Source organism: Ranitomeya variabilis, chromosome 2, assembly GCF_051348905.1.
Source record: "Ranitomeya variabilis isolate aRanVar5 chromosome 2, aRanVar5.hap1, whole genome shotgun sequence".
Taxonomy (NCBI): Eukaryota; Metazoa; Chordata; class Amphibia; order Anura; family Dendrobatidae; genus Ranitomeya; species Ranitomeya variabilis.
In genome coordinates this window covers 1,056,589,709-1,056,601,962 of record NC_135233.1, presented here as the reverse complement: position 1 = coordinate 1,056,601,962, position 12,254 = coordinate 1,056,589,709, and the positions used below count along the sequence as shown (strand labels likewise).

The window sequence follows — 12,254 nt, the reverse complement described above, 5'->3', positions numbered from 1 at the left end:
CCCTTGGCATCCCAGTCCGACACTGCTCATATCTTTATATCAGAATGACGGGCTGTAGACAAGGATCGGATAAAATCTTAATGATTTGGTTTTTACTGTATCCATAAAAAATGTTGGCTGATAAGCTGTCTAAAAAAAATAAATAAAAAGTCAAGTTGACAACCCTGCTCCCCTGGACCACGACTTCAGCAATCCGTGATAAGTGAGATGTCCACACGTACTAAAAGCAATGACCTTGAGGACCGAAGCATCAACAGGAAACAGCAGCGCATTATTACATTAGCGTCCTCATGGCTTCATTTCCTATGATAATTTTGTTTTCTGTAATTACGTCTTTCAAGGAACTCCTGAACTGTGGGTATATTGTGCTGTCTGCAATACATCCTACAAAGCTGCATCATTATAAATCAGCAAAGTAATCATCATCGAAACCCCTAATATCTCTTAGGCTGCGTTCACAACTCGCAGCCTCAGTAATCACAAAGTCGCAGCAAAATGGTATTTTCAATTGAAGCAAAACAACAACAGGGTGCAACATATAAATGCAGCCTATTTTCTGTCTGTGAGTTTTTTCACTATGTGTATTTGTTTTATATAATTTGTTTTTATAATTTTTTACATAACAAATATCTATTAAAGCTAGTATTTTATCATGATGGGTATAGTATTAGACATCAGTGGATCGGTCTGCGGAGGATCAAGCTCAAGTTGAATTTCCTGAAATTTGTGGTTTTAAGCAAATTCAAACACTTTGAGATTCGATTTGCAGTTTTTCAAAACAAGTCTTGCCCGCTACCATTACTCACACTGCTGAAGCATCAGAGAGCGGATAACATAATTTTGCATTGCTGCCCTGCCTCCTGCATAATGCCCTGCAGCTGTGATATCTAGCGGATTTTCATACCTTGCATGAGTCAGAATCGTTTTCCACCTCCAGTCACTGAGTAAGGGTACCGTCTCACAGTGGCACTTTGGTCGCTACAACGGTACGATCCGTGACGTTCCAGCGATATCCATACGATATCGCTGTGTCTGACACGCAGCAGCGATCAGGGACCCCGCTGAGAATCGTACGTCGTAGCAGATTGTTTGGAACTTTATTTTGTCGCTGGATCTCCCGCTGTCATCGCTGGATCGTTGTGTGTGACACCGATCCAGCGATGCGTTCGCTTGTAACCAGGGTAAACATCGGGTTACTAAGCGCAGGGCCGTGCTTAGTAACCCGATGTTTACCCTGGTTACCATTGTAAATGTAAAAAAAACCAAACAGTACATACTCACATTCCGGTGTCCATCAGGTCCCTCGCCATCTGCTTCCCGCACTGACTGTGAGGGACCTGACGGACACCGGAATGTGAGTATGTACTGTTTTTTTTTTTTTACATTTACGATGGTAACCAGGGCAGAGCAATTGCACGCTTTCCAGTATTGAAGTCAGAGCGAATGTATTTAATCGTCAAAGCTTGCAAATTTAATTTCGAAATATCACCTCCATATAGCATCTATTTTTTGTATTTATTTTGAAGAAGGTTGGATATGCAGCGCCCCAGAGTCCTGGTCGTTGTAGTATTGTCGCTCTTCCACCAGGGGGAGTGATGGTACGTTCGATGGTACTAAAGGAGTTCACCTGACCAGGTATCACAGTAACACACTACACTTCACACTCCGGCCACCAGGGGGAGCAAAAGGTTCTATCTATTAGGCCACTCCTCACACTCGGGTAAAACTGGGGGTTGGATAGGAAGTTAGGAGAGAAGCTACCTGGGTTCGACCCAGAGAAGGCCTGTCAGGCAGACAGGGGGAGAAGGAGGAACATCTGAGCTGCAGACAGAGGGTCCCTGTCAGGGGTGGGATCATGACAGAGACATAGCAAGAGATAGAACGTTACGGAGCTGCGCCTGCACCGCATTGCGGCAGCATCCTAAGAAAGGACAAGAAGCGGAGTATATTGTGGAGAGTGAAAAACGAGATCACAGCACAAGGAGATAACACCGGGAGGAGTTCTGCCTTAAGATCGGCAACATCCTTCTGAGGCGTGTAGCCGGTGGCCGGAACACCGAGGGAGTAATAGGCTCTACGCATTACTTCAAACAATGGCAGGACAGTTAATTCCAAGTTGGCTGCCCGACCTTTAACCTAATGAAGACAACGGAGGCAAATTGTGGGAGAGGGGCGTCAATAGGGTCCCTATAAAATAGCTCCAGGCCTACCCCGTCATACGGGTCGTCCTATCCATACCATCTGGGGGACGGAGAGAGAGAATATCAGAAACATACACGACAGTTGTGAGGACTATCCCGTGGTGCTCAGCAGGGAAGTACTACAACACACAGGCGCTAGTAGGAAGGCTACTGATTTCCACCTGCAAAGGGAACTCTGGATGTGCCTTCGGACCGGCCGGACTCAGCCTGCCCTGTGAACGGTATTCTGGACTGTGGACGCTGAAGTCTTCAGTAAAAGGTAAAGAGACTGCAACCTTTGTGTCCTCGTTATTCATCACACCTTACAACATCCACCATTACCACCTACTCATCAAGGGAAGCCCTGGGGACATACTTCACCTGTGGGAAGTTACACCATCTAGCTGCCATTCCATCACCCCAGCGGACCCCTAGCAGCGTCGGTCACCCTGACCGAACACCACAGGTGGCGTCACGAACACTTGACAAACTACACCTTTAATTGGGCGCCCCTTAGCAGGGCCACGGACCGGGTCGGGCCACCGTGACATCCGCAGAACCGAGACAGAGGGACCCGGTACCGAGTACCCTACTGCCCTGCGCCTGGGGGCGATCCAGATACTCTACTATTTACTATGATTGGTTCTTTTCTTCTTTGTAAATTTTCCCATCATATTAGCCATTTAAAGAACACAGAAAAAACATTCTGCACCTGCCCCATAGAAAGCCAGAGAGAAGAGAAACTCAGGGCTGGGGTATATGCATTATGCTAAAGAATAGAAGCGCCATGTCTGAACTGGGATACCAAAGTTGGTTAGTATGATAGAATTGGGAATGAACAGCAGAGATCTGGTTCATAAGGACAAATCAACAATGAAGTCACTGGACAAGGTCTTTAAGGGGAACCTGTCAGGTCCTCCATACCCTCCAACCAAGCAGTATTCACTTATTTATGAGTAAATTCCCTGCCTAACTTTGAAGTCGGGTGTACGCTTCCCCGCTTCAGAGGCGCACACTGTGTATGACTGGAAGCCATCTTCTAAGCTTCCAGACATGCGCAGTGCGCACCTCTGAAGCGGGAAAGCGTACACCCGGCTTTAGAGACGCAGTGACACTGCCGGAATGTGCGCGCGCATGCGCTAGGTTTGCATGAGCGGCAATGACACGACTCGTGCAAAATATGTTAACACGCCCATAGGGGCGTGATAGCATGGAAAGAGGGCTGACTAATTTGGGGCAACTAACGGCTCATTAACTAGTCAAAAGCCCTCATTAGTATGGGAAAAGGGGATATTATAATTTTTTTTTAATACTTTGTTTTCACTCAATAACATTATACAGGGCTGGTTAGGCAGGGAATTTACTCATACATAGGTGAATGCTGCTTGGTTGGACGGCATGGGGGATGTACATAGTTTAGTCTTTTCTGTGGTAACATACGGATGCAAAACCTGGACGATGCAGAAACAAAACAGAAGAAGAATCAACACCTTCAAAATGTGGTGCTGAAGAAGGAAGTTCTGAATACCATGAATGGTAAGAAGAACAAATAAATCAAAAGCAAATCAAGCCAGACATGTCACTTGAAGCAAGGATCACCAAGCTATGACTTGCTTACTTTGGACACATCCTTCGAAGAGAGCAATCACTGGAGAAGGACATCATGGTCGGAAGAGTAAAAAGAACAAGGGAAAGAGGAAGACCAGCAACCTGATGGATTAATACTAAGAAGATAAAGGTGGAGAAAGCCCTGGTGCACAAGAGGCTTGCACAAGATCGATCTTGTTACAGACTGTCCACCAATAAACGTAAGGATGAATGACCTCGGGGAGATCAAAACATCCAACACTGCGGAGACACCATCACGTGTTTCTCAACGCAGTGATCCAGAACACTGCCCCCATCCCTAAAGGGAAATATGCAAATGCATGTAGAAAAGCCGCGGAGACACCATCACGTGTTTCTCAACGCAAGCAATGAATAGCCAGGTCTTTCACCGGGAAGGAACAACCACGGGAAGGGCAGCATCCAATAAAGGAAAATGGCATAGGTGGTTTTCCTTTATTGGATGCTGCCCTTCCCGTGGTTGTTCCTTCCCGGTGAAAGACCTGGCTATTCATTGCTTGCGTTGAGAAACACGTGATGGTGTCTCCGCGGCTTTTCTACATGTCCACCAATAAAGTCATCATGGCTCGAGATCGAGCTGAAGGCCGTAAAAAAACAAACCATGGCCTAACTGTGGCACTAAGGCAAATAAAGTAGCTAAATGTCCATCTGGAAGAGCAGGGATTACGCGGCCCGGCGCTGTGCCAAATCACTTTAATATGGTCATCATTCTGTTCCCATACAGCGATCACCAGCCAATGTAAAATCCAATGGATGCCATGGGATTATTACAATCCAATATGAGTTACATTTCACTGTCATCTCCAGAATGGATCATGTGCAGTAATGGACACAGGGACAATAAATTACATCAGCACAAGGATAAGACAAGTTGTCTACATAGCAGCAACTGTGAAACCTAATCCTATCAGTAAAACGTAACAGAATTATTACTGCAAATTACATTACTGGATTGAGTTTCTGAAGAACAAGATGCATAATAATAATTAATCTGTTTACAATAATTGTAAGACCCGAGAGGATCCGCTTATTCTTCTTAGAAACAAGGTGCAGTTCATATTGGCATAGGAATATTTAGAAGTTTCTAAAGAAACACATAGATATTACATTACAAGCTCTGCTGAGAAAAGGGAGAAATTAAGCAATGGAAGGAAAACTGATCTTGATTTTTATAACCGCAGACAGTAAGAACTTTCTTAGACATCAATTTTATGTCTCACCTGGTCAGGAGGATCTTTGACGTCCCTGGACCAGATGAGCAGTTTTTGAGCAATACGGAAAGGTGGAGCTGGTGCAGCAGGTGAGTCTCAGTGAACTGATGTTAAAGTACAGAGGACATGCCACACTGGTGTAGCTTGGTTAAAAGAGCAGTGACAGATGTAAAAAAAACAAAAATTGAGCTTGGTTTAAGTTTGTATACATGCAGCACATAAACGCATGTTCACATTGGCCATAAAGCATACCAAACCTACAAAAAAAAAAATGAGCATAAACCCTGCTGTATCTAAGTAAGTAAAAAGCAAAAGTGCATTTAAATAACACAAGGTCCTTAGTAGTACTGTTTTTGATCAAAAATAGCATAAAAGCCATCCTAACGTCGTCAAGGTGCCCCTGATCAGGAGGTCCTACACTGCCTAATATTAAAAACCTTACCATGTGCCAGAGTTGACCTCGGTGTGTGAATAAGGGCGAACAAAAGGATCGGGTCCCAATATATAGACACCAGTCTGGAGAAGCCTTTAAATGTAATTTCCAGCTCAGGAGAGGAAGGCCACACCCCGGCTTGCACAGAAAGCAAAATTACAGAGAAAGAAAAATTGAGTTTGGTTTAAGTTGGTATACATGCAGCACATAAACACATGTTCACATTGGCCATAAAGCATACAAAACCTGATGATTGATCAGGTGACTGATGTAGCAGAGCTGGCCTAGCGATGACTGATGTTGCAGAGCTGGCCTCGCGATGACTGATGTTGCAGAGCTGGCTTTGCAATCACTGATGTTGCAGAGATGGCTTTGCGATGACTGATGTTGCAGTGCTGGCCTAGCGATGGCTGATGTTGCAGAGCTGGCTTTGCAATCACTGATGTTGCAGAGATGGCTTTGCAATGACTGATGTTGCAGTGCTGGCCTAATAATGGCTGATGTTGCAGAGCTGGCCTAATAACGGCTGATATTGCAGAGCTGGCCTCACAATGACTGATGTTGCAGTGCTGGCCTAGCGATGGCTGATGTTGCAGAGCTGGCTTTGCAATGGCTGATGTGGCAGAGCTGGCCTCGCAATGACTGATGTTGAAGAGCTGGCCTAGTGATGACTGATGTTGCAGAGCTGGCCTCGCAATGACTGACGTTGCAGAGCTGGCCTAGTGATGGCTGAGGTTGCAGAGCTGGCCTAGTGATGGCTGATGTTGCAGAGCTGGCCTAATAATGGCTGATGTTGCAGAGCTGGCCTCGCGATGACTGATGTTGCAGAGCTGGCCTAGTGATGGCTGAGGTTGCAGAGTTGGCCTAGTGATGGCTGAGGTTGTAGAGCTGGCCTAGTGATGGCTGAGGTTGTAGAGCTGGCCTAGTGATGGCTGAGGTTATAGAGCTGGCCTAATGATGGCTGAGGTTGCAGAGCTGGCCTAGTGATTGCTGAGGTTGCAGAGCTGGCCTAGTGATGGCTGAGGTTGCAGAGTTGGCCTAGTGATGGCTGAGGTTGTAGAGCTGGCCTAGTGATGGCTGAGGTTGTAGAGCTGGCCTAGTGATGGCTGAGGTTATAGAGCTGGCCTAATGATGGCTGAGGTTGCAGAGCTGGCCTAGTGATTGCTGAGGTTGCAGAGCTGGCCTAGTGATGGCTGAGGTTGCAGAGCTGGCCTAGTGATTGCTGAGGTTGCAGAGCTGGCCTAGTGATGGCTGAGGCTGCAGAGCTGGCCTAGTGATGGCTGAGGTTGCCGAGCTGGCCTAGTGATGGCTGAGGTTGCAGAGCTGGCCTAGTGATGGCTGAGGTTGCAGAGCTGGCCTAGTGATGGCTGAGGTTGCAGAGCTGGCCTAGTGATTGCTGAGGTTGCAGAGCTGGCCTAGTGATTGCTGAGGTTGCAGAGCTGGCCTAGTGATGGCTGAGGTTGCAGAGCTGGCCTAGTGATGGCTGAGGTTGCAGAGCTGGCCTAGTGATGGCTGAGGTTGCAGAGCTGGCCTAGTGATGGCTGAGGTTGCAGAGCTGGCCTAGTGATGGCTGAGGTTGCAGAGCTGGCCTAGTGGTGGCTGATGAAGTGGAGTTAGCTCAGAGCAGTCTGAGTAGCTGTGATAGAACATCTAGCAGAGCTAGAACCAAGATGTCAGAGAATGGAACCATGATGTAGTAGAGTTGGCACAATGATGTCGCAGAGTTGGAACAATGATGTGGCAGAGTAGAACCACAATGTAGCAGAGTTATAGCAGAAAAAATCCAGCACAGATTAGTTTCAGGACAGCAAGCAGCATCCTGCCACCTCAGCGGGTTTAAAATGACCAGTTCTGAATATCTCATTGGAACATGTTGGACTGTGCTGGAACTGAGAGAGTAACAATGAGATCAGAAATGTGAATTTCAACATGCAGGGATTATCAAACTTGTGGTAGGGGTCAGGCTGTGACATATGTTATAGTCATTACAGCAGGATCCGATTAAAAAAGGACAAAGAGGAAGAAGGAGAAGTCAGTGTTGCCCAGGTAACATCTAGTGAGAGGAGAGCGTTGCTTGGGAGGATTCAGGGGGGTCCCTGTCAGGGGTGGGATCCTGACAGAGGCCTAGCGAAAGAACAGATCGTTATGGAGCCGTGCCTGCACTTCATTGCGGCGGCATCTTAAGAAAGGACTCGAAGCGAAGTATATTGTGGAGAAGTGAGAAACGAGATCACAGCACAAAGGCGATAGAACCAGTAGGAGTCGTGCCCCGAGATCGGCAACATCCTGCTGAGGTGTGTAGCCGGTGGCCGGAACGCCGAGGAAGTATTGGGCTCTACGCATTACTTCAAACCAACGGCAGGGCAGTTAACTTTAGGTTGGCTGCCTCACCTTAATCACCTAATGAAGACAACAGAGGCAAATTGTGGGAGAGGGGCGTCTCTAGGGCCCTATAAAATAACTCCAGGCCTACCCCGTCATACGGGTGCGTCCTATCCATATCATCTGGGGGACGGAGAGAAAGAACAGAAACATACACGGCAGTTGTGAGGACTATCCCGTGGTGCTCAGCAGGGACGTACTACAACACCCAGGCGCTAGTGGGGAGGCACTGATTTCCACCTGTGAAGGGAACTCTGGATGTGCCTTTGGACCGGCCGGTCTCAGCCAGCCCTGTTAGCAGTGCTCTGGATTGCTGATGCCGAAGCCTTCAGTAAAGAGGTAAAGAGACTGCAACCCTGTGTCCTCATTATTTACTGCGACCTACACCACCACCTACACCTTTTATTGGGCGCCCCTTAGCAGGACCACGGACCAGGTCGGGCCACCGTGACATCCTCAGAACCGAGAGACCCGGGTCCGAGTACCCCGCTGTCCTGCGTCTGGGGGCCGCTCCATATGCTACAAGGACAAAAGTATTGGGACACTGATATTATTCATTGAGTTTATGTTTCTCACCCAGACCTATTGCCCCGATGTATAGCATGTATAGTATTGCCCCCAGAGTATAACATCCGGCACCATTGCCCCAGTGTATAACCTCCAGCTCTATTGCCCCTGCTCTATAACATCCGTCACCATTGCCCCCGGTGTATGACATCCAGCAAAATTGCCCCCAGAGTATAACATCTGTCACCATTGTCCACAGAGTATAACGACCGTCCCCATTACCACTGGTGTAGAACATCCAGCCCCATTACCCTTTTGTTTATAATTTCCAACCCCATTGCACCCGGTGTTTAACAGCCGGCCCTACTAATCCACCCATGTTACCGACCACATTGCCCCAATGTATAATGTCCGACCCCTCGCCCCTATCTATCTATCTATCTATCTATCTATCTATCTATCTATCTATCTATCTACTTCACAAAAAAAGGCAGCACTCCATTTTCATTAAGATAATGTGCAGGAATTTATTGAACCCACATCTCCGTGCGACGTTTCGGCCTTGAGAAAGGCTCATTCAGAGCCGAAACGTCGCACGGAGATGTGGGTTCAATAAATTCCTGCACATTATCTTAATGAAAATGGAGTGCTGCCTTTTTTTGTGAAGTATATGGACTGTCAGCAACCAGCGGACAGGTTGTCTGGGGGCTCTGCACCCGAAGATAAGTAAAAGTTTTGTGCTGTTCCATCTTTTTATTACTATCTATCTATCTATCTATCTATCTATCTATCTATCTATCTATCTATCTATCTATCTATCTATCTACAGTATCTATATACATACAGTGGGTAAGGAAAGTATTCAGACCCTTTACATTTTTCACTCTTTGTTTCATTGCAGCCATTTCATTCTCACCAACAGGGATGAAATGTTAAGGAAGTAAAGGTGGTTGGGAATTTAGGAGTTAGCGATCATGCTATCCTCAAATTTAGGATTACAAGAGGAGGAAAACCAGCGAGGAATCAGACTTTAAAGGGAACCTGTCACCCCCAAAATCGAAGATGAGCTAAGCCCACCAGCATCAGGGGCTTGTCTACACCATTCTGGACTGCTGTAGATAAGCCCCCGATGTATCCTGAAAGATGAGAAAAAGAGGTTAGATTATACTCACCTAAGGGCGGTCCGATCCGATGGGCGTCGTGGTCAGGGGCCTCCCATCTTCAAAGGATGACATCCTCTTCTTGTATTCAGGGTGCGGCTCCGGCGCAGGTGTACTTTGTCTGCCCTGTTGAGGGCAGAATGCTGTAGGTAAGCCCCTGATGCTGGTGGGCTTAGCTCATCTTCGATTTTGGGGGTGACGGGTTCCCTTTAAGGTTGGACTTCAGAAAGACAGATTTTAAGGAACTCAGAAATAGGGTAGGAAAGGTCCAATGGCTGGATGTTCTAAAGGACAGAAATGTCCAAGAAGGATAGGAGATTTTGCTCAATGAAATTCTCACTGCATAATCGGTAACAATTCCAAAAAGAAGGAAGAATTGGAAGCATTTAAAAAGACCGGGGATGGATGAACACAGAACTTAACTACTTGTTAAAAATGAAAAAAAAAAGTGTATTAAATGGAAAGAAAGGGCATATCTAAAGAAGAATGTAATGCTGTTTGAAGGGAATGTAGGCAAGAGTTAGAAGAGCTAAAGCCAGTAATGAAGTGAGGCTTGCAAGGGAAACCAAAAACAGTAAAAAAGGCTTTTGGGGGGATGTCAAAAGCAAAACAGAAGTCAAAGATGCTATAGGATTTTTACACGCTGAAAAGGGTAAAGTGAATGTTGAGAAGGCCGAACTTTCAACTTCCTATTTTGCATTTGTGTTCTCTAAGAAAGCAACTGCAACATCAATTGATTTTCACGGTGCCATCGAAGGAATAAAATAATCCACGCTAGCTATAAACAGAGAGATGATGAGGGAACACATAGTTAATTTAAATGGGTTTTAAATCTCCTGGTCCAGATGCATTACATCCTAGGGAACTGAAAGAGTTAGCAGAGGAAATTACAGAACCACTAGCCAGAACCTTCAAAAAATCCCGGAGAACAAGAAAAGTCCCAGTAGATTGGAGAAGGGCAAATGTTGTCCCTATCTTCATCAAAGTAAAGGAAATGGAGCCAGGAAATTATCCGCCAGTGAGCCTTACTTCTGTACCAGGAAAGATCTTTGAAAAATTATTAAACAGCATGTATGTAAGAACTTGGATAAAAATACAGTAATTACTCAGAGCCAGCATGGGTTTGTAGAACACAAGTCATTCCAGACTAATCTAATTTCCTTCACAGGTGCTCACAGGCACCTGTACTAACTTCTCCTGCACATGCTCACAGGCACATGTACTAACATTCCAGGACAGTGTCAGTGTAACATTGCACTATAATAATTACATCCCTTGACAAAACTAATGTGATTTGATAACTAACAGTATTTAGAAATTTATTTATAATGGCATTTTATTTATTTATTTTATTTTTCCTTAATTATAACCCCTTTAAGGTGAGTTATAATTTCATATAGAATTACATAATATCCAGAGTTATTATACTATTGCATTATTATACGCCGACTTCTCAGAATATTTTGAAATCCTATTTGTGCAATGTAACTTCCAATTATATCCTGCCATGATGACAGGCCATGTACCAAGCGGATTAAAACTTGAGTAAATTGTTGAAAAAGCACTTGCCACACACACAGGGGGTGCGGATGACCTTTGGCTGACCGAGAGATGACATATTGTTCTTAGCCGCTTGTATAGCAGCAGCACATACATGCTGAATGCTGGGACCAGGTCACATAAACATAAAAAGCACTATGACCCTTACCAGCCACCAAAGCACAGTGTTGCTTCAGCAAATTGTCACTGTTCCTGGTAGACTTCATGTCTGTTACTAATTACCCTTCTCTTTTTATGAGTATATAAAAGGTGTCACTAGGATGAGCCATTGTAGAACAAAACTGTCTAAAAGAAAAACTTGGTTGCCCACGGCAACAAATCACGACGCAGCTTTTATCTTACCAGAGCAGGTTAAGAAATGAAAGCTGATCTCTGATTGGCTGCTACAACAGTTTTGGTAAATGAGGCCCAAAATGAGCAACAGGTCCATGTTAGGCTACGTACAGATGGGTGCGATTGTTTTAACACGGACCTTAGATTAGTGTGAAAAATCTCTCATGTGAGCTAGAACATTTTGTCCATGTGATGTCTATTTATCATACAACCCAAAGTAAAAAAAACGTTCTTGTGAGTGAACCTTTAATTGAGATATTTTAATTGCAAAATTGATCCTGTAATGATGTTCCTGCAATCGTTGTAACATTTAGTACTGGTCAGTTACGTAAGGCTCTTCATTTCGAAACCTTGCAAACAGTCCTGTAGACATGTCCGAGGCTGTGAGGCACAAGCTCTACCAGGCCTTATCTGCACTGTAGTATGAGCTTGGTAACCTGGCACATATTTGACCCTGCCGTAATGGAAGGATCTCAGGTGATAGGGATCCAAATAGGATTATTGGTCTCCTAGTTATCTCCACGAGACAGTTTTTGGCTGGAAACTTTCCTACCAAACAGGGTCTGGGCTTTCTCATGGTTGCTGGGAGGATTGGATTAGGGTAGTGATCAACATTGATTGAATCATTTATTTGACCGATGGCATAAATGTCTAGAAATACCCCTTCAGTGCTGGATACCAGCCATCATGGCCACCTATCTTTTGGGTTATGTAGATGAAACATAAATCACAAGGTATGCTGATCCATTCCTGTGATATCTCTAAATAAAACCAATCGAGGAAAGCAATTGCTGTATTACTACACCTGTTTATATTCGGGAGTCGGGGAAAGCCGCTGACAACCCCTTCAGAAAGCTGTAAT

The 12,254-nt window shown here is 45.3% G+C and overlaps 1 long non-coding RNA gene across 2 annotated transcripts in view; it reads right to left on the bottom strand.

Annotated features, from left to right (window-relative positions):
• LOC143810186 (uncharacterized) overlaps nucleotides 1-11,343 on the bottom strand; it is a 226,163-nt gene extending 214,820 nt beyond the window's left edge. Inside the window, exon 1 of one of the 2 annotated variants that reach the window (XR_013222692.1) lies at nucleotides 11,208-11,343. This is a non-coding gene — a long non-coding RNA (uncharacterized LOC143810186). Of the gene's footprint in view, nucleotides 1-5,026; nucleotides 5,149-11,207 lie in introns of those variants that run through there. The other variant, XR_013222693.1, reaches the window with a different exon arrangement.
• Nucleotides 11,344-12,254: the final 911 nt, after the last annotated feature.